This window comes from Camarhynchus parvulus, chromosome 10 (genome assembly GCF_901933205.1).
Source record: "Camarhynchus parvulus chromosome 10, STF_HiC, whole genome shotgun sequence".
Taxonomy (NCBI): Eukaryota; Metazoa; Chordata; class Aves; order Passeriformes; family Thraupidae; genus Camarhynchus; species Camarhynchus parvulus.
Genome location: NC_044580.1, coordinates 164,755 through 190,812, shown reverse-complemented (window position 1 = coordinate 190,812; position 26,058 = coordinate 164,755). Strand labels below are relative to the sequence as shown.

Genomic DNA, 26,058 nt, shown 5'->3' with positions numbered 1-26,058 from the left:
CCGGTGCCGTCTGCAGGGCGGGCGAGAGGCGGCCGCTGCGCCGGGCAGCGCGGGCGGGGGACAGCGGTGACGGAAAGCGGCAGCTGGGGGGGGACGGCAGCGCTGGGTTGACTCCCTGCCCCCATTCCCCCTCCCGGCCGGAGGAAGATGGAGCTCGGTTAGCGAGGGCTTGCGGGAGGAGCGGCGGGAGCAGGGTAAGAGCTGCTACTCCTCCTCCCGCGGCCGAGCGGCGGGCGGGCCGGTGCCGTGTCCTTGCCCGCGGCGCCCCGGCCGCAGAAGTTCCCGCTGCGCGGAGCCGCGGGCGGACAGCCCCGGGGCAGCGCCCTCGGCCGCAGCCCGTCAGGGCGAAGCCGGCGCTCAGAATCGCCGCCCGCCCCGTGCCTCGGGGTGTCGTGGCGGGGATGCGGGCAGGGCTGTCGGCTCTGCCCCCGCCCCGTCTCCCCCGGCTCATTGATGAGCTCCGGGAAGGGCTTCTGCATTGCAGACTCGCTTCGCTCCTGCATTCGCGGCTTCAGCCTCTACAAGGAGCCTGTTCCCTGGCCGGGTGGTTCGGTGCTGCTTGGGCAAGAGGCCGATTCGGGCAGGTGGGATGTTCTTCTGTGTTTCTTAGACCATGTCAGGACATTTGGCAGGATTGACCTCATTCGATAACTATCTGATGTACCTATGATATTTGTTCTCCTGAAACAGCTACAAAAGGGGGTACTGCCTGGATTTGCGGGAGTAATGCTCATTAGGAGTTCACAGGGTGCAATATAGTGCAGTGAGATATAACGTGTATATAAAACATAATGCAGTGAGGCACAACCTTACATAATCTAAATTTAAAAAGCTCACTACCCCTACGCTTACCCTGGAGGTTGTAGGAATATGTCTGTTCTAAGCGCTTTCTGGAGACTCGTTCGGTACCTGTCTGACATAAAGATGCACTGTGCCCTCTGAGCCACTTCTGAAAATAAAAGGATAAATTGTTGACTACTTTTGCTGTAGTTCTGTCACAGTAAGTTCCTCAGTTCTGGTCAGTGTCTCTCGCACACAGTGATATTCATGGCTACGTGGGCATACACAGCTTCCACAGCCAGAGGGAATGGTCTCTTCTGTTGTCACTTGGATGTACCTTTAAATTGACCAGCTAAAACACTGTCATATTTTAATAAACTCTTGAGGCTTCTCTCCTTGGGCCTGAATAGTGCTGCATTTTCTAGCATATGGATATAAATTTGATGTAAGCCAAAAGAAACCTTTCACACTTTTCATTTGACCTTCACCATCTCAGACAAATACTCAAAACAGATGATCTGGGAGAGTATTTTGGAGAGGCCTGGTTTAAAATATGTTGCTGGATGCAATGTATGCAACTCATACCGTATCTAGGATGACATACAATCAGTGTTCTGAGCTCTGTATCAAAGGGAACTAATGTCTGATAAATTTGGCCCACATTTTATTTTAACTCAGTCCTTACAGATGACATTGACTTTAATAAAGGTTGCTATGGCACAGATTTAAAGCAAATTGTATTAAGCTTCTGGAATTGAAACTGCTGCTGATAGGAAAAGTGTTGTTTTGTTATTTACAATCTGTTATTAAAATATGAGCTGTTAAGGCTGGATCTGGCTCTGTTTTCTGCTGTTGGAGTGAATTGACTAAATGGTCCCTTTCTATGGATGGAGGCCAGATTTTTCCCTGGTATGACTGTGCTGCTCACGCAGGGGTGAGCTAGACTTTTCCCATTTGAATCTGGAATATAGATGAATATCAGTGCCTACCAGCCTCTGGAACACTTTCTATTGCAAGGCTGCTTTTGCTAAAGCTATAATATTGGTGTGGAGTACAGAACCTCTGTGGGCTGTGCATGCCCACACAGCAGCAGTCGTGGTATGACGTGGGGTAGCAATGGCACCTTTGTGAGTCTAGTTCTTTTGTGGTACTACATTTTCATGTCTGTAGTTTTTACAAGAAACTCAGTCATCTCCAGGACAGGTTAATTCAGGTGTAATATAACAACTGTTAAGGGGATTAGACTGGGTAGGGATCAGGTCTTATAGAGTCTTATTTGTGTGTGTGTATAGTGCAAAAGTAACTGATTGTTTGCTTAATAATAATGTATCTGGTTTTGGAAAAGGTTGGTTTGGGTTTTTTTGCCAATGGATTCTAGAAGATTTTAATCTTGGTTTAATCAGTACGTATTCACGTAGAGGTGATGCTGGCTGGCTGTTACAGACTCCAAAGAACTGTGTAATGAGCAGGTAGAAAGGTACTTAGTCCTTCCCTACTAAGCCTCACTCTGCATCTTTCAGTGCCCTGGCGCATCTCTTATTGTCATGTTGGCAGACTCAGCAAAAAGGCCATTCAGTGAATGGGACTCCAGGTAAGGCATTTCATGGAGCTGTGCACAGGCAGGCTGTGAACACTTACTGATGTTACTGGTGCAACCATTGTGCTAATTGTTGTCATAGTTGCCCTTTGTGTTACTTATTTAAAAATTAGGGAATCTATGTTTTAACCAGCAGTATACATAGAGCATCTAATTTAAATTAAAGCTGCATTTTTAAATATAATCCCTGTGGTGTTTTCAGATGATTTAGAGTCTTGTATGAATTCTTTTTATCTGTGTTATTTGGGGGGGGAGAAGGTTTTTATTGAATTTATGATATACTGCATAAACTCAAGAATTAAAAAAATGTGTATATCATTGTGCTGTCACATACTGTTATTTTGCCTGTTCTTGCCTTTGGACCCAGTAACCCTGTGTAGTCTTCATGGGAGGAGAACACTTGCAAAGCATAATTATGTATTGAGTTATACAGGAGAGAAAGTTGGACCTGAGAGAAGGAAAAGACCAAGGGAACTAGCAGAATGTTTGTGTCCAGATAGTCCACACTTCATATCTTGCAGTTTTTAATGAAGCCTCCTTCTTTAATATTTTCTGCATTTCAAAAACATAATGAAATCTGAAGCTCCTTTTGACTCAAATTCCGTAACATATCTTGGGATTCATACTGAACAAAAATTAAACATAAAATTAAACATAAACTTTTAATTAAGCAAATGGTAAGCTTAAAATACCAGGTGCAACTGTTGTTAAATTGAGGACTGAAAACAGAAAAGGCTTTGTTGTTATTGAAGATTTTGTATTCTACTGGTTCATTTATCACTGACGTGACTATACAAGCATTCATTGATATTTAGACTAAAGCATGGAGCTAAATGGTATGTGGATCTTCTAAACAAATAAATCAGGTTGCCCTAATGAAAAAACTGGGAGATTAACCTGGCTGCTTAGATGCTCTGAAAATTCAGCTGTATGGACTTATACAAAAATAGTTTACCAATTGAGGTGTGGTAGAAATATTGCGTGGATATTATATTGCATTTTCCTGTATTTATTTTTTATTGTTTTCCTAAGGCAAAGCATGACACAAAACAGAGAAGTTGAGTAAGATGGCAGAACTCTTCTAAAATCCTAGGTGGTAATTGACTGGCTTTATTTTAAGGGCAGATTAATTAGTATATACATGTAACAGTACAACACTTTCACTGTCATATTTTCTAGACTTTTTTTGTTGTCCTTCCCGAGCTACTGACCCAAGGGAGGAAAAACTATAAATCTGACAAGCATGGAGGTACTGGAGATGCGAGAGACTTGACTTACTGTTCTGTTTTCATATTGTTCTCCTAACATGACTTTCCATGATTATTTCTGAGTTTAAGCAGTTTGAAAAGACAAAGCTAATTGTGATGTATTGTCTCATTCTCAGTTTACTTGAGTTTCTTATTCCTCTATTTGAGGTCGGTGTTGTCTATTTTAGGATGTTGTTATGCCAGTGATTTTTAGCTTTAGTGTTAGATTAGTGCTTTGCTGTATGTTTTACTGTGGATTATTGACATCATCTGTATTGACACAATATAGATATCAATACAGTATCTGTATTGACATTATCTGCATTATTGACATTATCTATTTATTTAATATCTCTTGGATGGACATTTTGAAAAGCTTGAGGCTTGAAATAGAGAATTTGTTCAGCTTGCTTATTAGCTTTTATTAAAAGGGTTTATAAATTCATTTATTTAGAGTATCTCAGCCTTTTGAAATACACTCTTAGTAAAAAAAAAAATCCAGAAATCTCAGGACAAAAGTATGAATTTGCTATAAGTTAGTTTGAAAAATTATTTTCTTAAGTATTACATAGATGACATGAAGGAGTGCTGTTGCTGGAAGTATTTTTCAGTACTTGCAGGGCATTTTTCAGGCTGAGTATATTTGCAAATTCTTCATTATATATTTAGTAAAATTAGAATGCTTCTGTTCTACATTGAAAATTCCTTTGGTCAGAACCCTGAGTTTTGCTGCTGTCTGCTCATGATTTCAGCCTTGTATGCAATGCTTCAATTTAGCCTGTACACAGAGCAAAGTATGGGGGTTTTGTACAAAGGGTAAATAGCTATTTTTATCTGTCAGTATTTTGCAGATACTCAGTTCTCTACAGTGATTTTTTTTTCCATTTGCACATTCTCTTAGGATATGCTGAGTAATCATTTGCATTGAGTAGTTAATCAAGGAAGGGGCAAAACCCATGTAGAAACTGAGCAAGCTGTGGAAGAATTTTGATTCTCATTTTGGTCACAATGGTTATATTTCCCCTATTGTTTTCAGAATTAGAGTAAGGAACACTGAGATCTTGTTCTTTAATTAGATGCTTGAAATATCACATTTCTAATCCTGATGTCTGCTGACATTAGTGGCCTCTGTCCTATGGAAATGTACAAAGTGGTTACTGCTGCATGTGCCCAGGAGATGTAAGAGTGTGATGTTATCAGAAATGTGTTCGAATGCCTTTGATTAAAATGGCTAGCTGCCATGGTGATAGTGCCATAGAAACTGGTAAAATAATCAGTGCCTATTAGAAATCTGAATGAAAAATTCTTTTCTATTTTCTGTCTTTTATGTTTCAGCACCTAAACAGGAGTGAAACTCTGCTGATGTTGTATTTCTGATTGAAAAACATAGTGAATGAATTCCTTTGTATTGCAGAGCAGGCTGGGCTCAGGTTGTTGTATTGGTACTGCTGAAACACTAAATGCATGAGTGACTGACAATTCAGTCATCCATCAGATGACTTCTAGTCCCAAGAACAAGGGCACTGGGGTAGGAGACCTTTCTTACAGAGCTGATATTTGTTGTCAAATCACTTTACTTTTTTCCATTGTATTTACTTTCTAAATAGTACAAGTATAATTTCCTTCAAAAACACTCTTCAAGCAAAGAAGGACTGTGTCCCATAACCAGTGTGTGCATAGACACGGCACAGTAGTGGAAGATCTTTAATTTGGGAGCCTGACTTTGTAAAGGGTCTTGTCTGACTCAAACGACGCGAATCTTGAGTACAAGAATGCCCAATAACATCATATAACACTAATATCTTTACTGGTTTAGCTTTTCTCATCTCTTTTGAGATCTATTGCAACAAGAAACAAAGTGCAAGAAACAGTGCCTGGCTTGCATTGCTCTGTCTCTGGTTGGACCGAGTCATTTCACTGTTACTAATTAGTGACTCTGTAGGGTACCTTACACCCTGTTGGAAATTGCTCAGCAAGGACATGGGGGGATGAACCCAGATGTATCTGTCTAGCTGTATACTGATTAAATTTCTGTGCAAACACTTACATTGCCTGCAGAGTTTCTGAGGTAGTGCAAAGGGGCTTTTATCCTGTGTTAAATAGTTTTCCCTCTTAGAGCCGAGATCAATGTAAAGGACAGTTGCTTGATGGTGGTGAACTTGAATTTATTACGTAGATTTACTCTGTACTAAGCAGCAGACAGTAGAAGAAAACACACACTATCAAGCTGTACCCTTAGATACAGAGATGATAACACTCTTCCTCTAATCAGAGTAACATACTTACCTGAGAACAGAACCCAGACCAAAGCATTGCAGATGGATGTGTCGGGAACAGTTTCAGATCTGCCATCCCTTAACATCTGCCCATCTCTTACCTGAGAATATATAATATCCCAGTAGCTTCTATTTCAAGTCCTAGAGCTGTTACATTGTCAATTCTGATGAAGAGGAGGACATACAGGTGTATTAAATAAGATTATGGTAATGAGACAGGATTGTTTTAGTATAAATAAAGCATTGATTTAACAAACTATAATTAAGTGTGAAGCAATGAAATCACCTCCATGTCCCTCTAAATAACCCTTTACATATTTGTCTCTGGAAGAGTACCACTGGTTTAAGGGAGAGGCAGAGTATAAAGGGAAGGCACATTTATGTAGTTTCAGCAGAAAGAATGACAAAGTATACAACCTGTAAAGTTCACATGTGGGAAAGATTCAGTTAGTATGGTATGTTCATCTGTTCTGCCAAGTACAGTTGAGTTAAGAGCTGGAGACAAGCTTCCCTTCAGAACAAATTAACAGGAGAACATATAATGGAGAAAGCCACATGGATAAGGTTAAGTAAAACCAGATTGATACACTATTTGCACTTTGCTAAATTGAAGCTGCTGGCTGGTAGGAAATTGCCTTGAAAAGTAGTATCCTTTTTCATTACCCCTGAGTACCATGCATTTACAAGGAGGGGATTAAAATTAAAGATTGTGAAGTTAACCTGAAAATTCAGAATATAAATGAAAAATCAAGAGAGCTGAAATGGTTTATATCAATGTTGGTGTTTCATGTTTGGTTTTCTAACAACCATAAAAAGCAAGGTTCAAAATAAAACTATGGGAAGGCATACCAATATGAAGTCATTTAGGGTGGCATTTCCAGGTTTTCCACAGAGATTTGAGGCCCCATGAGCTACTCTCACAGCTTCTTATCATGTACAGTTTTGATATCTCAGGATGCAGGTGAAGGAAAATCAGATATTCTACTACTGGACTTTTTGCAGTAGTACTTCTGTATTGAAAGAAGACCTGTGTGAAGGAATGAATTTTTGCGCCTTTTAGCTGGGATTGTCTCAGTGGCTGATGAAAACTGTAGAAGCAAAGTGTTTCTTAGCAATAGACAGTTTATGCCTTCAGGCTTCTTTGTATGGATGCATATGAATCTCAGATATACAGAACTCACATCTGTGTTTATAAATGAAGTTTTCTTAGATGTTTGTGTTGTGGTTCAGTTCACTGTTCAATTCTTCAAGACAGAATTTCAAATAAAGTAGGAAAAGTTGCTCACACTCATACGAGTAATGATCCTTTTCTGAGGTACCCAGAAGTGCTTTGCTGGTTTGCTCTTTCTCTCACTGTGTGTAGTTGCACTTGTATCTCTGCTCTGGCATTCCAACCTGAGCATGCCTAGTAGATAAGGACTGTATAACAGTTTTGGGCAGGAAATACAAAGGTAGCTATTATTATTATTATTAGTGTATACTCAAAGCAGAATTTAACCAGGATTATTAGAAGGATGTCTTTTCTTGGCAAGAATAAGAGGAAATGAGGCTGTGAAAAAATGTTATATGAAAGTTCTCTTAAGAAACCCTATGCAGAGATCTGTATTGTCTCCTGGGCAACACAGCTTACATTTTTATAATTCTGCATTGTTCAAAATTTCTTCTGACATTGACTGATGAAAGCCCATGCAGAAGAAAGAGCAGCATCATAAATCTAGACCTGTGGTTTTTGTAACAATAATCACTATGTTGTCTCTCGCTGGGCTACATCATCTTTGTAACGGGAGATACCTGTTTCCTGTCCCTTAATCCATCCCAAATACTGTTCTCTGTTCCTTTACCTTTCAAAGGGAATTATCTGTGATTGGCAGAGGAGGATGTGTCAAACAGTGGCTAGTAGTTGGCAACTGAATGTCAATACTTGTGACTGGGAGAATTAATAAGAATTTTGTAGTAGGGTCCAAGTGTATTTCAGCTGGTTTTGTGGTTAAAAACACATGCTACAAACTATTAATTACTTATTCCACATGAGGTGATCTTTAAAGCAAGGCTGTGGCACTCACTGACACACGCCCCTCACTGCTATGGTGTGTTGCTCATGAGGCTTGGTAGCGCTCTGACTTCAAAAAGATGATATTCTCATGTCTGCAGATAAGCATTGTGTACTCACCCTGGAAAACCTGATGCCTGTGCTTCCAGTTGAAGTATTGCTGGTTGCTCCCCTCAGTGCTAATGCAGATCAGGTGCTTGATTATGAGCACACAAGGCTGCTAAGACTTCAATTAGCACAGAAATACAAATCATTATCTTTTGCTACCACCAGAGATGAATACTCACTCAGCCTGAGCAGCTTAGTTCTAAGTGTCTGGAGTTGATGACATGTTTGCATCTAGATGAAAATCTCTTGACTTTCTTTGATAAAGAATTTGAGAAACAGAGCTGTTATAATTTTCCTTCCTCCAGTTTTGTGTCCTAAAATATGCTTTACATGAGAAATGGCCCCTTCAAGAGCTATTCAGTTGTTAGGTTTCATTCCACATGCCTCTCATATTTAAGATTAAATATTTTCCTATCCAGTATAAATAGAGAGAGATGTACTTATGAGAGAAGATATCTCTGAAACCTTTTGGTTGTCATTAAATGTATCTTTAAAGAATGAAAAATGTGAAATATCCTTCTTTGGATTTCATAATTGAGTTTACTTCCATTAGAAGTTGCTTCACTTTTGTGAGGTAAAGATTGGGAGAGCACATAATTTTACTGTATATTTTGGGTAGAAATAGTCCTATGACTGGCATTACCCCAATTATTTTCTTACAGAGGTTATAGTAACATGTGTATGTATGTTTTCTGTGCACCATTTTTCTTCTATATCTGAGACGTATGAGTGGATGAGAAAATGTTTCTGTAACAAATCCCTTGAGAGTCAAGCTGCCATGGTCCTTAGGAACTGGAGAAAAAGAGGTCTGGGGCTTTAAAAATGCAAAATCCATCCACCCCCTCCAAGCCACTGAAGTGGGCCTTCTCTTCTAGTAGAATAAGGCCAAAAAATAGCCTTTAAGTTGTGGAGTTCTGAGTATCTCTGGCAGAAAGTTACCTTAGAGGGAGTCATTGTGGTAGTAAAATACATTTTGAGCTGAAATACTAAAAGAGTGGATGGACAACAAGTGGGTTTAGTTCACTGCCATTACCATTATTCTGTTCAAACCCATAAAATTGTCTTTTGCTGTCAGAGAGCTGCAGATTAAGACCCAGATATTTTACAATATGTCTCATGACTAATATCTATGAAAAAAGTCTATTTTGAGCTGTTTGAAATGATGCCATGTCAGTATATTCACTTTTAAAGTGGGGCAAAATATAACTGTATAAATAGTTTGCCACATAATTGTGATTTCTGGTGATATTTTATCTCCAAGCCATATCTTTCTTGGATATGGCTATGGAAAATACATTATGTTTAGAGAGAGGAAGAAAAAAAGAATAGATTTTCATGAAACCTGTTACTTCATCACTACTGTGTATTTTGCAGTCTTAAGAGCAGCTAATTTTAAAAGTGATTCAATGCTGTGGAGTAAAGTCCTGAGATCCAGATGCAAAAATGTCTAGTAAGTCAATCTCTAATTACAGTATCTTGTGGTTATCTTATTTGTTTTTATTGCTATACCATGATAAATTTAACCTGGTGTTAATTGTAGTTTTGTAATTTGAGATAATGAGCACTGCAGACAGGGGTTCACCAGGTGCTGTGAAGGTGGAAATGCCAAAGCAGAACTTCCCTGTCTGCACAGCTGTTTATGCAATGTGTGACCTTGTTTGATCTTCTAGCTTAAGTTACAAAGCCAATGAAATGCAGTAGCTGTAGATATAAAACTTTATGTACACAGTTATAAGGAGCTTTCACTACTTTTGAAAGAAAAGGATGTGGAGAAGGTAGTTGAAGACTTAGGGATGTGTTCTAGAAGCATGAGTTACTGTCAAACTGCAAAAATATTTGCTCAAAACCTGTAGAAATCTTTAAACCTTGTAAAATTATTTTGAAGTAGGAAATAAGCTAATTCTCCAGTAATTTTCCAGGGAAGTTGTGTGTGGGTTTTTTTTTTTTTTGGTTAGTTGATTGGTTGGGATTTTTTTATTTTAATTTTTAGAAATTCCTAAGCAGCCAGGTAAACAAAACTTATGGTCTGTTTAATAAAATATCTGGATGGTGAGAACTGCTAATAATATGCAGTTCTCCTTCTGTGTTACTTTTTCATGTTCCCACTGTTTGCTTGGCTGGAATGTAGCGGTGTTACATATTTGTAGATCCAACAGCTCTTCTTGAAGCCTTGCAGTGTAAAATTGGGTCACTGCATATAATGCATGTTAAATAAGACAAGACGGTTTCTTGTATTTACAGAAAAAGTTAGCAGCAGGATCTCACAGTATTTACAGGAAACATATTTCGGTTAAAAATAAGCACATTTCCTTTAAATAAATTACTAGCCATTCACAGAATGTATTCCTCTGGAATCTTCCTCTGTATGTAAATGGCTCAGGATTCAATAAAGTTGACCAAATGTAGCAAAAAGCAGACTATAGCTCTAACGTCCAGTGGCTTGATAGCTCTTTTGTTAATGTTTTGCAATAGCACATTTAAGTTCTGTGTGTGAATAGTTGAGATAAATGTGATTTGGGTTTTTTTTCAGAGACAGGTTAAAATGAATTATTTTATATTAGTAGCCATACAGAGAAGATCTTTCAAAAGTTTCCAATGCTCCTTGCCTCACTTGAAAAGCTGACTACAGGTGCTTAAGAGATCACATGACTTCTTTTAATTGGATTTAAGCTTCTAGGTCCAATGAAGTACTTTAAAAAAGTTCATTATTTTCCTGATGATTAAACTTCCAGATGAAGTTGTAATTTCATTAATAGCCAATCTGTAAAACCCTAATTCAAAACACTGATTCTGTATCTGATAGAGTTGCACCTAAGTCCCAAACCCTTGTGTGCTGTCTGTTCTTCAGTACTGTGCAGAAACAAACGTTTTCCTAGGTCTTAGATATGCCTGTTTAAAACTGAACCTGCAAGGGTGTAGTCTTTGGGAAGCTATGGCAGCTTTTTCAGCATTCCCTTCCAACCTTTCCCTTTCTGGAATCCTCCAGAACTGTTCCAAATCCATGTTTTCCTAGGAATCCTGTGCTTGTCAATCAGAGGGCTTATATTGCTTTGTGAATTCTGATCAGTCAGGAAACAAAATTTCTAAAATTAATTTTCCCTACCTATTAAAAAAGTCCTTCAAATGAAATGCCCAAAGAATGGGAAAATGTACTATCCAAATTTGCCTTAGTTTTAAGGGGACTGGGGCTAAAAGTTATCTTTTTTATTTCAGAATGTAGTTTCTATGTATCAAAGGGTAAAATCTTCAGAGACTTTGCCTCTGTTGTGGGGATTTAGTATCTTGATGGAGAGATGTCTGGGACGTGTCTCTTTAGTTTGCTGAGGCTGGTGGGACGTTCATGAGGTTTCATGGTCGGATCTCCTGAAATCACTCTAGCTGTAGAACTCAGGGATGGAATTTCTTCTTAAAATTCTATAGGTCTTTTGAACTCTAGCATCCTTTTCAGAAAATACTCCCACTCCTGATTTATAGACTCTTAACTCATTAGATTAATATCATGAATCAATAAAAAGTAACAGCCTTGGACACACAGGTTGTATCTTTGTTGTTCAAAGAAGCCCTTTTGTATCACCTTTCTTGTGACTAAGAGTGAAGTTGATTGGGGAGTTTGGGTTTAAAATGACTGAAAAAAAAGGATTTATTTTTGTGTAGTAGCTGACCTCGTATTTCAGTTAAGCAGTAAGTGTATGAGGGTTTTAGAACTGTCATGACTTAAAACATACAAAATAAACATCCTGTATTTGTAGAAGTGATCACAGAGTGTGAAATGTTCTTTGCTAGGACTTGCTTTCTATCTACTTGCATTTTATAAATCTATGTCCTATGATAAAAGCTCCTGTTGGCTTTGCTGAGACCATGGGTAGCTTCAGAGTCCTGTACGCAAAGTCAGGCTACAGAATGAAGGCCAGGATGGAGAAGCTGCTACTGCTATTGCACATGTTGGCACTTAGGATATTTTATGTGTCCAGAATACTCCAGTGCAGTAAGTGTTTGGGGAAAAAAATCTTCTTTCTTGGCAGAATAAGCTAAGACAGCTGTTAAATTTCATGCTTAGCTGCAGAGCTCATACGTGATCACTGAAGATGAGTATCTGCCTTAAATAAAGGAGCAGGTCATTAATCTTTTGAGAGCTATGCATGCAGTCTTTGCAAATACAGAGGCCTTAGGGATAACATAACTTCAGTGGCAGAGCCTGCTAGCTCTTGTGTGTCAGGGTGGTGTTAATTGGAAGAGAATTAGAGTAAACTTGCATGCTTTCTAGCTGAATTGTCACCAATCTATTTAAAATATTTTAGTTGCCTTTTTCAGATCTTTACTGTTAATGAAATTACCTCTAAGATTTTATGCATCTAAAAAGATGCACTAACAGTGCCAGAAATTAAATTAATATGCCATGGGAGCTTTCCTAATGAAATTAATATGGTATTTATAACCTTTTTTGAAGAGGCTTTTCACCAGTTACAGCATAAAATGAACTCCCAGGAGAATAAGATGCTCTTTTTTCAAGCTTTTATACTCCTGCCTGCTTCTTTCCATGATATATGAAATAGAAATCTTGAAATGAAAATTAATTTTTTGAGATCCTTCAACGGATTCCTAACATTTTATTATTAATTGTGAACTTCAGTTTTAGATTAGCGTTTATTTTTTTAATCTGTTAGGCTGTGTTTTCCATGAGGTAAGAGCAGCTATCTGTATAACATTAATTATTCTTGGATTTGAGGGAGTTAGGTGTATATATAGATGTGTGTTAGATGTATATACTGTTTTTATTTTGTAAATGGTGAATCAAATGTGCTTAAACATCGATAAACAGGCAGTATTATTCCAAAGATAGGCCACAGCTTGCTGAGGAGAACTAAGAGGAAATTGAGTGTTGCTGCTGTCAAAGCTGAGGCAGAGCTAAAATCAGCATGAAGTGGGTTTATTGTAAAACCAGCAAGGGTTAGGGTTTCATCACATTGGTCCCATTTGGGATATCACTCACCTGCTCTGCTGCCACCACTACATTCAGTGGCTCTTCCTTTCCCAGCGGGGTGAACTCTGCTAGGTTGGGAAGGCTGGGTAGAAAGTTACATTGATCTGTGCTGTGCCTCATCTCGAAGTTACCAATCTTGGAAAACACTGGCCAGGGTTCCTGGGCATCCCCTGGCATTCGTCTCCACTAATCTCTCATCTCTAGGATTTTCTCTTGTTGCCAGTTATGATCTTTGCTGCCTTCTTTCCTTGGCCTCTTCATTCTGAGACTGCTACTGCTTTCAGGGAACCCTTACTTTCAACACTTCGACTCCTGTTTTTCTCCAGTTAATGTGCAGAAACACCATGTGTGAGCAGCCCTTTTAACTGCATGTTCTGCCTTTATGCTAGTTGGAGGACTCAGAATGTGACCGTTGTGTTTAGTCCAGGTGTCACGGAGGGTTACAAGCTGCCTGTACAGACTGCAGGGAGCAGGTACCAGGCTTCTGCCTGAGAGTTCACAATTCAGCTTCACTTGCTCACGGACCCCCACATCCCCACTGCTCTGCTGCCTGTTAGCATTTGCAGTTGAGCTGTTCTTTTCCCTGATGCACTTATGCCAAAAGCTATGCTTGTTGCCATTAGGATAACCTTCATGTACCTTGTCATAGCCTCTATCTTCACTAACCTGAGCATCTTGCCTTTGCAGCATACTTCCACACAGAATTTCTAAGTTTACTTGGTTTGAAAGGAATCCAAATGTGGATTGGTGCTAGAACAGGAGGGACGGCATGTGACTGTCACTTTGCACCTCACATGACAATTTCAAGGTTTACTCTGTGTGAAATGTGAGAACTCTAATGTGAGAACTTTCACATGCTGCAGTACTTGACATGATAAATTTCAGGTAGTGTTGTAGTCCTTTAACGATGCAAAAGACTCCCCTATTGACTGTGAGTGTAGAAACATACAGGTAAAATTTAAAAAAAACTAAGGTGACTTAATAGTAGCAAGAAGATGTCTTTGTTCTTATTGCAAATTTTGATTATTCCTTTATATCTTTTCATTTGTGTTGATGGCCCTTTTCTCTGGTGCTTCTGACATAGTTAACGTGAGGGTGTCTCTTCGTGGATTGGGGAAGGGTCACATTTCCCCTCACTTTTCAGAGTCTGGGAGTCCAGCTGGATGCTCTCTCATGCCTGGAGGCAGTTGACCCCAGAAATAGAAAGTGTTTGGGGGCAATCAAGGTCCAAAAGCATCACTTGTACATCTCACTGTTGGCTGGCCAAAATTTTTTTTCGGTTACTGAGGTGCTTATAAATGAGAAAGAAATGTTAATGGACTTCCTTGAATTGCACTGTAGAAGCAGCAGAGCACTTTCTCTGGCTGTTATTTTTATGCTTCAGGATATGTTGGGGAGAAAGCATTTGGAATATGAAGAGCAGTTTCAGAGATGAGGAAACTTCTTATTTTCTCATGCCATAGGCCTTTTAAGGAGCAGATACTCATCTCATGTTCTTTCCTTGTAGTGTTTCTGCAGCTTTTGGTTCTGCTGATCTGTTTTAATCAGAGGGTTTATTGGCACATCCAATGTTCCCAAGAGAAAACAATATGGAGCCTGATGGTTTCTTCTGTTGGTTTAGCATTCTTTCTGCTGCTGAGTGTCAAATTTAATGGGAAGGTTTCAACCAGCTCCAAGAGCTGTGCTGCTGACTGAAGCCAAAGGAATAGTAGCAAAATGTGTGCTTGCCACAGTTCTAATCAAAAGGACTTCTGCGGTTTAACTCAGAAGGAAATTACAAAGTACTGCTTGGGCAGTTTGCTCTACTTCTGTGGCAGAACTGTAGGAGATGTCTTAGTACTTTTTGAATTTATTTTTCATTTAATCAATTAGAGAAAAGGGGTCAGGAGCACTTGCGGATGTAAAATATCAACCTTCGTGCAAAGACAAAATGCATTCTAGCTGGTAAGTCTTCGCTGTATTTGTGGTGGAGAAAGATGTTTGCCACAGGGGTTTATACACTGTTAGGGCGGAATAAATATCTATATGTATGTGTGTATGTGTGCATGCATTTCTGTGTGCATGTACATCTAGGACACAATAACATCTAGAACACAGTAGTTTCTGTTCCTGCTGGGCAGTGCAAGCTTTTTCCACAGGTCCTTCCCTTCTCCTTCACCTGTGTGTCCTAGGCTTGCAGCAGGGAATGCTGAGGGGTGTAGTGTGTAGTGGAGCTCTGGCCCTGCTGGCTTCCCAAGGGAGCTGATTTGGGAGGCAGTGAGATTATTAGGGAGTGAATGATGCAGGATTTTTTTAGTGCTCTTCAGTATTTTTAGTGCTCTTCAGGGTTTTCTTTGAATTTGGGTTTGTTCTAATCTTGTACTGGGGGTGGGTATTTTTGATTTGGTTTGGTGGTTTTTTTTCTTCTCTCACATATGTGGTTTAATATAAAGATCATTAACAGCAAGGATTTGCAATCCCACCTTATTATTTCATTCTTACATGACCTGGGATGAAAATAACCTCACATGTGCAAGACATGATTGAACTGTCATGGCCTCTGTTTCTACAGGACAGTGAATGTTATGTACAAGGTGTGTGAGGTTTGTTGGTGCAAACCTGGCACTGAAAGGGCAGTTGGGTTCCTGCTGAGTGGCTATGTGGTTATTGGCTCATTGACAAAGATCTCTTGTTATTAAAACATTTCCTGCCCTGTAAAGAGCATTTGCAAAATGATGTTATGATAATCATCATCTTGATGGATACATCAGGTGCTGAAGTGCAGACATGGAACATTTACAGCACATCTCTCCTCAGTCTGAGTTAGAGTCAGGTGCTGTAGCCAGGAGATGTAATAGTCCACTCAAAAGTGTACATATTTTGTGGTTGTCTTAAAAACTTCTCAAAGAGGCAGAAAAAATGAGCGTAAAAAAATTTTATATATGACCCTTTAAAATCAGGAGTTGAGCTTCTCAACTCCTATTAACCTGCCATTGCATCTTCTGGCAGTACAATTCTATAACTTCCAATCATTCTCAACTGTAGTTTACTAAATATTTGGAGGATTAACACTCAGATTCTGAATTGTACTTCTTCCCTTGATAGATCACTTAGCAGGGGCAGGGGGGGAGTGACGGAGTGTATAGAAGGCAGTTGCCAAATTTGTAAAAACTGAAGGGAACAGCTGCTTAATACATGTGTTAATCAGCTGTATTGCTGCCCATGGCATGTGAAGAGGGTTTTTGATATTCAGAATACTATGAGCAAAGAGACCCCTGTGGCTGAGGCAAAAGTTTTAACTTTAGGGAAAATCAGTGCATAGAATACAGCAAATCATTGTATGTTAAACCTGGACACTTGAACTTAGGGCATGAGCTTTGTGATTTGGGTTGGTTTTTTCCTTCACACAGTTGAGTAACTATACAGTTTCTTAAATAAACTGGAAGATAGACTGTTGACCCCTTAGGCCATTTTAATTTTAGACACCTACATTTAGAGTTTGGACTCTGATTTAGAGCATTGGATTTGAAAGATTTGGACTGGAACCCAAGAGCTTCACCCTGTCCCTACTGACATTAGTGTCATGTCTCTGAACCTCTCCCTAATACTAAAATTATTAGCACTTCTTTTTTTCTTGAGACCTCCTCAAATTGCTTTATTTATTTTTTCACTCATTTTGCTCCAGAAGGTATATATGTTGCAGTTCCTTTTATTAAAAGCAAAATTTGAATCAGATATGGAATGCAGAGAGTTTTTTGACTTATAATTAGAAATGTACAACTGTTTGCTTTAAGTGAAGCTTACCATGGAGCTCTTCAAATAGCTGTGCTATGTGTTCTGTCATAAAATGAATTGATAGATTACCCAAAGAAAGGTTGCTTACTATAGTTTCTTTAGAGTTAACAAATGTGTTCCCATCATTGCCTGGATTGTAAAGTAAAAGTTACAATAGATAGTGCATCTTTAGGATTTCATAGTCAAGAATACATCTTCAAGTAAAAAAAGTTACTACATCTATATAGAGGAGAGCCTGACAGATGTTTGTGCTTTAGAAGGGAAAATAGTCTTTGATATACTCAGCACAATTGCAGATTCAACCTGTTACTGCAGTTCAGCTTTGGAAGTCAGATCCAGCACATTCTGTGCTGGGAGTATTAAAAACAGATCAATGCAGCTTTACATGAAACCAGTAGTCTCCAGCTATATAGAAAATGTGGCCTAAAGTCTTATCAGAGAGATTTCTGAGTTGAGGTGTACAGCAGACACATGCTGGAGTTCCAAACTGCATTAGGGATGCTGATCTATTATAGTGTCCCAGTATACTGCAAAACCAGTACTGGAAGTGACACTGAATTCCTTTAATCACTCTCTTTTATTCTCAGCAGCTCAGTGGAATTAAGCTTTGGGCCAGACAGTGACAGCTAGAAGCCATTTATGTGAGCTCTGCAGAAAGCAGCCATCATGAAGGGTTCTTTATTTTTATGTATAATTTGGGAAGAGAGTAGTGTTATTTTCCGATGGTGTGGAGAAACTAATATACATTTTATAAACCATTTTTGTTTCACGTTTCAATGCTATCCAAGTGCAAATGTCAGCAAAATCTCTCATCCCCCACCTTTCCAAAGCCATGAACAACCTCAGCGGTGCTAGTTCTCTGAGATTTGTTACTAATACAGTCTTTTTTCTTTTTAAATTACACATATCAACAGCTGTACAATAATTCTGCATAGTCATTAAGGCACAAGATACAGAGATAAAAGTCTGTGCCTTTCATGAGCCCTCTCCTGAGCAAGACCCCAGAAGAAAGCAGCAGTCTTGTGTCAGAAGAATGAAAGGGTAAGGAAGCATAGCCAGGGTGTCACTTGAGGCCTGCAGGCATGTGCTGATGAGCTCAGTCGCTACACATTTCCCAGATTAAGAGAAGTAAGACAGTAAAAAATGCTCACAGTTCATCAGGGGTAAAAGCTTGCTTTTTCCCTTAAGTCACTGGTACAATTTTCATTTCTTACAAATTATGAGAAGCAGTAGGATTGTTAAAATTTCCAGCATGCTGCCTTTCACACAATTCTTTTATCATAGTTCTGATGAATATTTTTTTGGCAGCAGTATTTCACTTTTCTACATTTTAGAAAGTCCAAAGTAGCTTGATTTGGATGATTGGATACAGCTTTATCTGAGGAATATGTACTTCTGTCTAATCAGAAATGCTATTAATGGTCTACAGCTATTAGATGCAGATGTAATATCCAGTTTGGGTTGTGTTCTAGATTACAGAATAAATAGATTATGTAGAAAATTGTTTAGGACAAGATTGGTGTGTGTTTCATAGATGTTCCATGGTTTGGGTGTGTCATGGGTTTACAGGAAGCAGGTTTTCTGGGAATGGAGTGGCCAGAGGCCAATAGGTGTTCAGATTCTAAAATTGACACCAGGCTTGGCCACTGAGGGTGGATGCGCCTCTGAGCACACAGGGGTTGGAAGCAGAGCACTCCCTTGGGCTCCCTCTTTGATTTCCGGCCAGCAAAGAGGCAAGGCCTCCCCTGCCTGGCTTCGAGCTGGGCGGGGGAGGGGAAACCTGCGGCCCGGCAGAGGTAGGCCTGACCCCTCAGGATGGAAGGGTGGTGGGGGGCACCAGGAGGCGTTGGGCAGCCCCCCCAGGAGAGACAGAGGGAGAGAGGCCCCGAGAGGATTTGGGCAGCACCCCCCACCCCAGCCAGAAGACGAGAGAGAGAAAGCTGGTACGGGCCTGTGGCCTTGAGGTGATATCGGCTGTGGAGAAGGAGGGGGAAGGGGGGAGTGCAGCAGGGAAGGAGCCTGGCCGCGTGCAGGAGTTTGTTAACCCCTTTCTGGATGATGAAGACCTCACAGAGCATTTGGACCTTTCCCGGAGGGGAGATGGAGTGGATGATAAAGAGAAAATGGGCAAGTGAATGATAGTCGGAGCAGTGAGTGAGGCTGGGAGAGTAAAGAAGAGGCTGGAAAGAGATGATGGAGTAGCTGGTTGCTGGACTCTTTTTGGTACAGCCATGGACAGAACCGTGCTTCCTCGCGACACAGAGGCTGCATCCAGGGGGGAGGCGATGGCTCAGAACTGAGAGGGTTCAGTTTTGGAGACCCCCCGGCCCCAGGGGGTAGACAAGTATGGGGGGGACAAGAGGTCCCGAAAGTGAGAGACTGTGCTTTTTTGGAACTGGTCAAAGCACCCTTAAAAGGACAACCCTCGAAGCAGCTCTGGTCCATGCACATGGTGAGAGCGCTGGGCATGCAAGGAAGAGGTCACCATGGCCCCAAGAAGGACTCCTCTCCTCTTGATGGACTGGAATTGAGTATTTACAGGGAGACGGATGGAGAGTTGAAATTTGGAAGATGTATTGGAAATGTGGTGGGGGGAGGAGGAAATGCTTTTGTGGAGTTTTCATTTTCCAGATGTGTGTGTGTGGGGGGGTTTCCTTTTGTAGTTTAGTTAATAAACCTTTTTTTCTAAGCTAGAGGCCTGCTTTGCTTATTTCCTGGTCACATCTCACAGCAAACACCAGGGAAGTATATTTTCATGGGGCACTGGCATTGTGCCAGTGTCAAACCATGACAGGGTGGATATATGAAGACTCATTTGAATAGTTTATCTTTTTCAATAGGCTGGATTATACAAATCCAAAAGAATTTCAAATACTGAGAACAAAAGGTTTTCTAATTCTGTTGTGTTTCCCCTTTAGAAAGAGCTGAGTTTGATGAGATGCCTTTCTGAAAGGCAATCAGATTTGGTATAGGAGATTCCATGTATTGGAGAATGAAATGTGATAGTTAAGGCTAAGTGAGAGTTGAATTCAACAGATATCCAAGGGAAAAATCTGTAAATCAAAGCAACTACAGAATGCAAGCCCTAGTACTGTAGCTTTCTGAAAGGATGCTGTGCAAAAATAGTTGTAAAATGTATTTGTAGCAGTGGGAAACAAATATTTCAAATAAGCAAGTATAAGTTTATGACTGAATACTTCACCATCCCCTTTTCTGTGTGTTTCAAAACCTTCCATAGGTTTTGAAAATAAATTCTGGTTTGGTATGCCATCCAGTTAATTTTAAAATGAATTTTATTATTCAAACAAGAATCATTTTGTAATGCAACAGCTTAGACTGGGAGTTTGAGACAGAATTTACTGAATTTTCTATCTGGTGTACTACAGCAATCTGTGCAACTGGGTAGTTAAAGATGCTGTACAAATTCAGTAATTAAATGATAACAGACTTATTTTTCTAAAAAGCTTGCTCATCTGTCAGAAATAATTATTTTCTTTTTCTTGGTACACATATACATTTTGCCTACAGTGTGTGGGGGTGGTTTTGCTGTGGGTGTCTGAGAATGTGCTTTTGATTGATGAGCTAAGCTGTTTCTTCAGGTACTGAAGCAAATAACTTTGGATGCAGCACTCCAGAAAGTGCTGCTCCCAAAGAGAGAGGTGGGGAGAGAAGCTGCTCCCACAGTGCTCCTGCTCCTGACACAGGCTTGGCTTTGCTTTGGGAGCTGCCATGGGGAAGATACCTGCAGCTTTCCACTGCTGCACTCGGGACTGTCTCCTCCAAAAGCTGCGCCACGGCTGTGGTCAGTGAAAGAAGGATGGAATGCAGAAGTAATAATTCTGAGCTCTGGGGACTCTAAAATGGGATCTTTTAGTAGGAAAGGGAATTGAGCAACTTACTACCTAATAAAATACTCACATTACTGCAGTAGCTTTGATTTAGTAACTGTTGTGTTTCAGGAAGTTTTTATGACTAGTTTTTTCTCTCTATGAATGGGATGGAGGATTTCCTATAAAAATGATATTTCTGTTAACTTTCATAATTTGACATAATCTCGCCTTCCCATTCTTTTGTTTTCTGTGTCTCAGAAGGATTTTCCCAATAATTTGGTTGATGGAACAAAGGCCAGCAAGCTTTTGTGATTGTACATTGGTAGCTTGGTTTACCAGCTTATCTTCAAGTAATATTTTCACCTCTGGCAATATATTCCCTGATTCTGATTCTACTGGTTCACCAAGGCAGCAACTTTATTTCTATTTTACTGTAATTTTAGAAGGTGTTTTCTTGTCTTCAAGCTTGAAACATATTTTGGCAGCTAATATCACTCTAAATGAGAAAGCAGGAAAAATTGGAACATGGCAAACAGCATAGCTGTAGCACAGTGTGTTAATTTTTGGAATATCAGAAGTCCTAGCAGCTTTTGACACATTTTCTTCCTGAAGTTGGGGGAAAAAAGGCTTCTGGTAATAGCCTAAAGAAATGAATGCTGTGCATTTCCACGGTTTTCAGCAAAGGAGCACATTAAGTATGTGAGTAGCCAGAAGACTCCTTGTTAATCCCTTTCCTGCCATCCAGTATCTACAGGCTGGAGAGAGGGACTTTATTTGGTGCAAATTTTAACAGAGCTGGTTTTCCTTGCATCAATATATTCCTATTTGTGGAATATTTGTTGCATGCTCCTATTATAATTTTGAAGGAAAATAATTTAAATAATCCCTCCTATGATAATTAAATTAATTTTACACTGAAGTATGTTTCCCTGCAGGCATAGGAACAATTGACTTCACAGCTTTTCCAGACAGTCTTGTCCACTGCTAGAGAGGCAGCTGAATCTCCCAGATACAGTACAGTATGCTAAATATTTTGTTATTTAGACACTGAAAAAGTCCTGTTAAAATTTTCTAAGTTTACTAGAAGGCTGCCTACTTGCAAAAAATCTCATCATTTCTACAGTGTCTGTGGCATAACTTACAGTTGATTTTGCCCCATCAGTCATTGAGTAAAAAGACCTCTGCAGAAGAGGCATAAGCTGCTGTGCCTTTCATTTTGTCAATACCTGTGTGTGTTGGGAGGTTTTGGGGTGTCCTTTTGTTTTTTTTTTTTCCAGATAGGCTGATGCTTTGAAGAATAGTTGGGACTGGCTGTGATAGGGACTTACTATTGGCTGTATATACAGTGTCAGCATCATCAGTGAGCAAAATCCTCCCCCTGTTCTTGTCATTTGTTAATATTTGAAAGCCAAATAACTTGCAGAGCCTGGGGGCTCACTTACCACCTCTGGGTGCCAAAGCCTTGCTTTGCAGGATCAGTATGGCAGAACTTGTGCAGGTGTACAAAGAGCTTTGCTTCTGACTTTGAAGTGTCTCATCTAATGAGTCCTCCAATTCTTCAGAGGAGTGGCCAGGAAATAAATAGATTTTTGTAAAAGGAATCAACATTTCTCTTCCTTTTTGCAGTAGATGGTAGACAAAATATGTAGGCTGATTTTGTGAGATGGGAAGATGTGTGTCTGCTGAGGTACAGCTCTGCCAACAAATAGAACATAGCACGGGGTTTTGTTGCCATTTTGACTTCAGAGAGAGAAAACCAGACTAGGATCCATTTCGCTGCTTGCTGGATGCCAGTGAACATAAGATTCCTTTTTGGACTTAAAACCAAAATTGTACCTCAGTGTTTGGTTACCTGCTTCTATCAATAGTTCCTATACATATATAATTCTACATAAGACAAAATTTCTAGGGGCTTGGTAGAATCCTTTTTGAGATACAGATTTTTCATGAAGTTTTGTTGGGTTTTATTTCAATAACACAAAGATATTGCATATTTTCAGAACTTATATGATAATGAAAATTCACCTTATATTTCCAGCGGTTTGAGTGAAAACTGCATTGCCTGGTGTCCACACAGCACAATAAAAACTGGTCGGATAGCCTGCAGTTTATTTATTTGTACAATAAGCAAACAATACAAAAATCCATACTGCAAGAGCTACCTTAGCAGATGACTATGCTTGAAACGTCCAATGACTAAGAAGTTAGGAAGTGATAAAAGAAGATTTATCTAGATCAGTGTCTTATGTTTACTTATTACAATGCAACCTTGTAATAAAGTCATTTATTAGGTCTCAATTTCAAGGTTGTAACTTGAGCATTTCCAACATATCTGAAAAGAGTCACCACAGAAGATTTTTCAAAATAGAACAATGTTTTTTAAAGATTAACTGGCTTTGTTCATCATATCCTCTTCCATATCAATAGATGTGTTTTCTTCTGTTTTGCAGATACTCTTTGTAAGTTTTGCCTGGTACTGGTTTGAATAGGAAGGCTTTTCACAAACTTGTTGAGGTTTTTTTATAAAGGTTTCTGTGAGGTCAGAGATCTGTGACGGCTCATAGCCCACCCACGCAAGTGTGAGGAGCAACACTCTGCAGTTGAGATAGCTCTGTATTTATAACTGGGATGTTTTCTAGTCAGCCCTTTATGAATTAAAAGGAAATTTGTCTTCTTAAGAGATGCTCTGACTACTTCCAGACAAAGAAAATGTCTTAAGCTAAAAACCTATTGCCGTGCCTGACAGTCCACAGGCTAAAACAGGCAAGGTGAATGTGTAACTGCATTTAATGGTGTCCTCAGCTGTCAGGGTGCAAACTGCCAGTGGACACTTGGGAATGGAAAAGGAGCGGCAGTGACTGTCAGGTGTGACTACCAGGGTCCCTGTCCTGACAGCCCAAATGTCCTGTACTGTCACGTAGTATCCTGCTGGGTGCTTGCAGCACCAACGTGGGACTTTATTGAGCTGTGAAAGTGTCTTTTTAAAGCCTAAGGGTAAATCTCAACTAATTTATTTTTTGAAGGTGAGTTTCCAGTACTGTAGGAGCACTGATCTGCCTATATGTGAGATGAGAGCTGCAATTTCTACAATCTCTTCTTACAACACAAGCTTTGCAAAAATAAAAAATAACTATTTACTTTGGGGGGAAGGGAGGGCAAGTAAGAGGAGATTTATTTGTAGCCTAAAATTACCAGAACAGAGAAGAAGACAAATGATAGTAGGAGTATCTTTTTAAGCATAGACATGGTGTAATGAGCTCTATGACTTAGAAAACGGGGCTAGATAAAGCAGAATGGAAGCAGATGACCAAATTTTCAGTGGCAAGTTTAATTAACCATCTGGAATCTGAGGGGTTTTCCACCAGCTGAAGTCTTTGATTCAGTGCTGGTTGTCTTTATAAAATCAGTCTTGTAGCTTAAATGACTAGAATCATAGAAGTATTAATGTTGGAGAAGACCTCCAAGTTAATCAAGTCCAGCCTTTGACCAGACACCACCACGCTCACTAACTGTACTGTGAAGTGCCACATCTACTCATTTTCTGAGCTCTTGCAGGGATGGTGTCTCCACCACTTCTCTGAGGAGCCTCTCCCAATGCTTAACCACTCTTTCAGTGAAGCAATTCTTCCTCATATCCAACCTGAACCTCCACTGGCACAACCTAAAGCCATTTCCCCTTACCCTGTTGGTTGTTATTTAAGAGAAGAGGCTGACTTGCTCCAGCACCTCATTGTCCAACTTGGTGTCGCCTGCAGATGGACTGTCCCCAAAACTGAGCCCTGGGGGACACCTCTAGTGACTGACCAACTGGATTTAGCTCCATTCCAATGGAAGTCACTGGCTTCATACAAAGATGACACAATTAATTTCTTTGGCTTGCCTTACGTAAGAGCTAGGCAGTCAGAGACCCTGAATTACACTACTGTCCTCTAAATTACTACTTTGACTTCAATTCCATTCTTAAATTTATGAGGACAAAATGTTATTTTTTTAAATTATATATTTGGAACAAATTTAATTGGTCAAAACTCTAGTTTTAAAAATGTCTTTTTAATTTTTTTCCCATTTGTTCATTACAAAACTCTGATTAACCTTTTATTAATAATTTTCCTTAAAAAGTTATATCTTTATATCTCTAGTAAATGACGGAATCTGCTCAATTTTGAGAAAAATGCAGTGAAAGGGGAGGAAAAAATACCAGTAAACACCTTTCTGTTATGTCTTTTTAGATGTCCAGAGTGTTGGACATCAAACCAATAAATATTTCAGTTTACTTTTGATATGAGTTCAGCTGTAACTTTAATTGTTCTGGTTTATGTTTGGTGAAATTTCAATTCATAACAATTCAGTGTTAGATCACGTTAAAAAAGCAATGTCAGGTTAAAAACCCAAGTTTTCCTAGTGGGTTGACTGCAGTTACCTGCTTATGATTTTTTGAGTTACAGATCTTGGCAACTGAAAGAAGAGTTTTGCTGTTTTCTATAAACTTAGTATTCCTGTGGTCATTGCACTTAATGGAAATATTAAGGCAAAAGCTTTCTCAGTGTCCACATCATTCCATGTGCCTAATTGGATGAGTAAGGAAATTTGTGGATGTTCTTTTCAGAGGAAGTGTCTTATGGCATGAGTTTGTTCATGTTGTAAATCACAAGCTACTGCCCTTCCAGGCAGCCCACGGGCATAAAAGCCTGTGACCACTGTAAGCCTCTTGCAAGACAATGTGCAGCTCTGTGATTGTTGACACCTTTTCTTCTTCAGTTTTTCACAGCACTGTATGAATGTTTTTCCACTTGCATGTGTCACCTTCCTTTTTCGCCTGATTATGGCTGCAATTGAAGAAAACCAAGAAAGAAGAAAAATTCCTTCCCCTTCTGTGTATGAAAAAAATTAAGTTATGAAAGTATATGGGAATATGCTAATACATGTGTCTTTTATTTATACATGCTTGTAAATGTACTTGCTTTTTCTAAGAGCTCATTCTTGACATAAACCTGGAAACACTGGAAAAAGGTACAAGTTCCCTATCACGCAGCTGATCTGTGTCCATTACGTATTTACCTTGCTGCCATCTGTCCATTGGCACACTGCATGGATAGAATAATAGGGGAAAATTCCAGTTAACTGTGAGCAGCACACAGCAGATATTGGTGGGTTTCTGATCCATAGAACAGCATCAAGTCCTCCTTGACTTAAAGTCTTCCTAACAATCTTTCGACCTTTTCTTCATATGATACTGTATTAGTTCTAAAATATGTTGCAATAACTAAACATTGTTTTAAACTGAATTTAAGAAATCTAGACTGAAATTTTGAGAAAATAATGTAAAATATGACAAATGTATTACTTTTTATATATATATCGAGAGAGAGAGAATCTATGTTATGCTAACTATCTGGTTTTCTACAGTAGTTCAAG

At 39.5% G+C, this 26,058-nt stretch overlaps 1 protein-coding gene across 1 annotated transcript in view; it reads left to right on the top strand.

Moving 5' to 3' along the window:
• Nucleotides 1–513: 513 nt before the first annotated feature.
• Nucleotides 514–26,058, top strand: part of OTUD7A (OTU deubiquitinase 7A) — a 100,511-nt gene continuing 74,966 nt past the window's right edge. The window contains exon 1 of the mRNA XM_030955519.1: nucleotides 514–584. The gene's annotated coding sequence lies outside the window, so the exon portion shown is untranslated. The remainder of the gene's footprint in view (nucleotides 585–26,058) is intronic.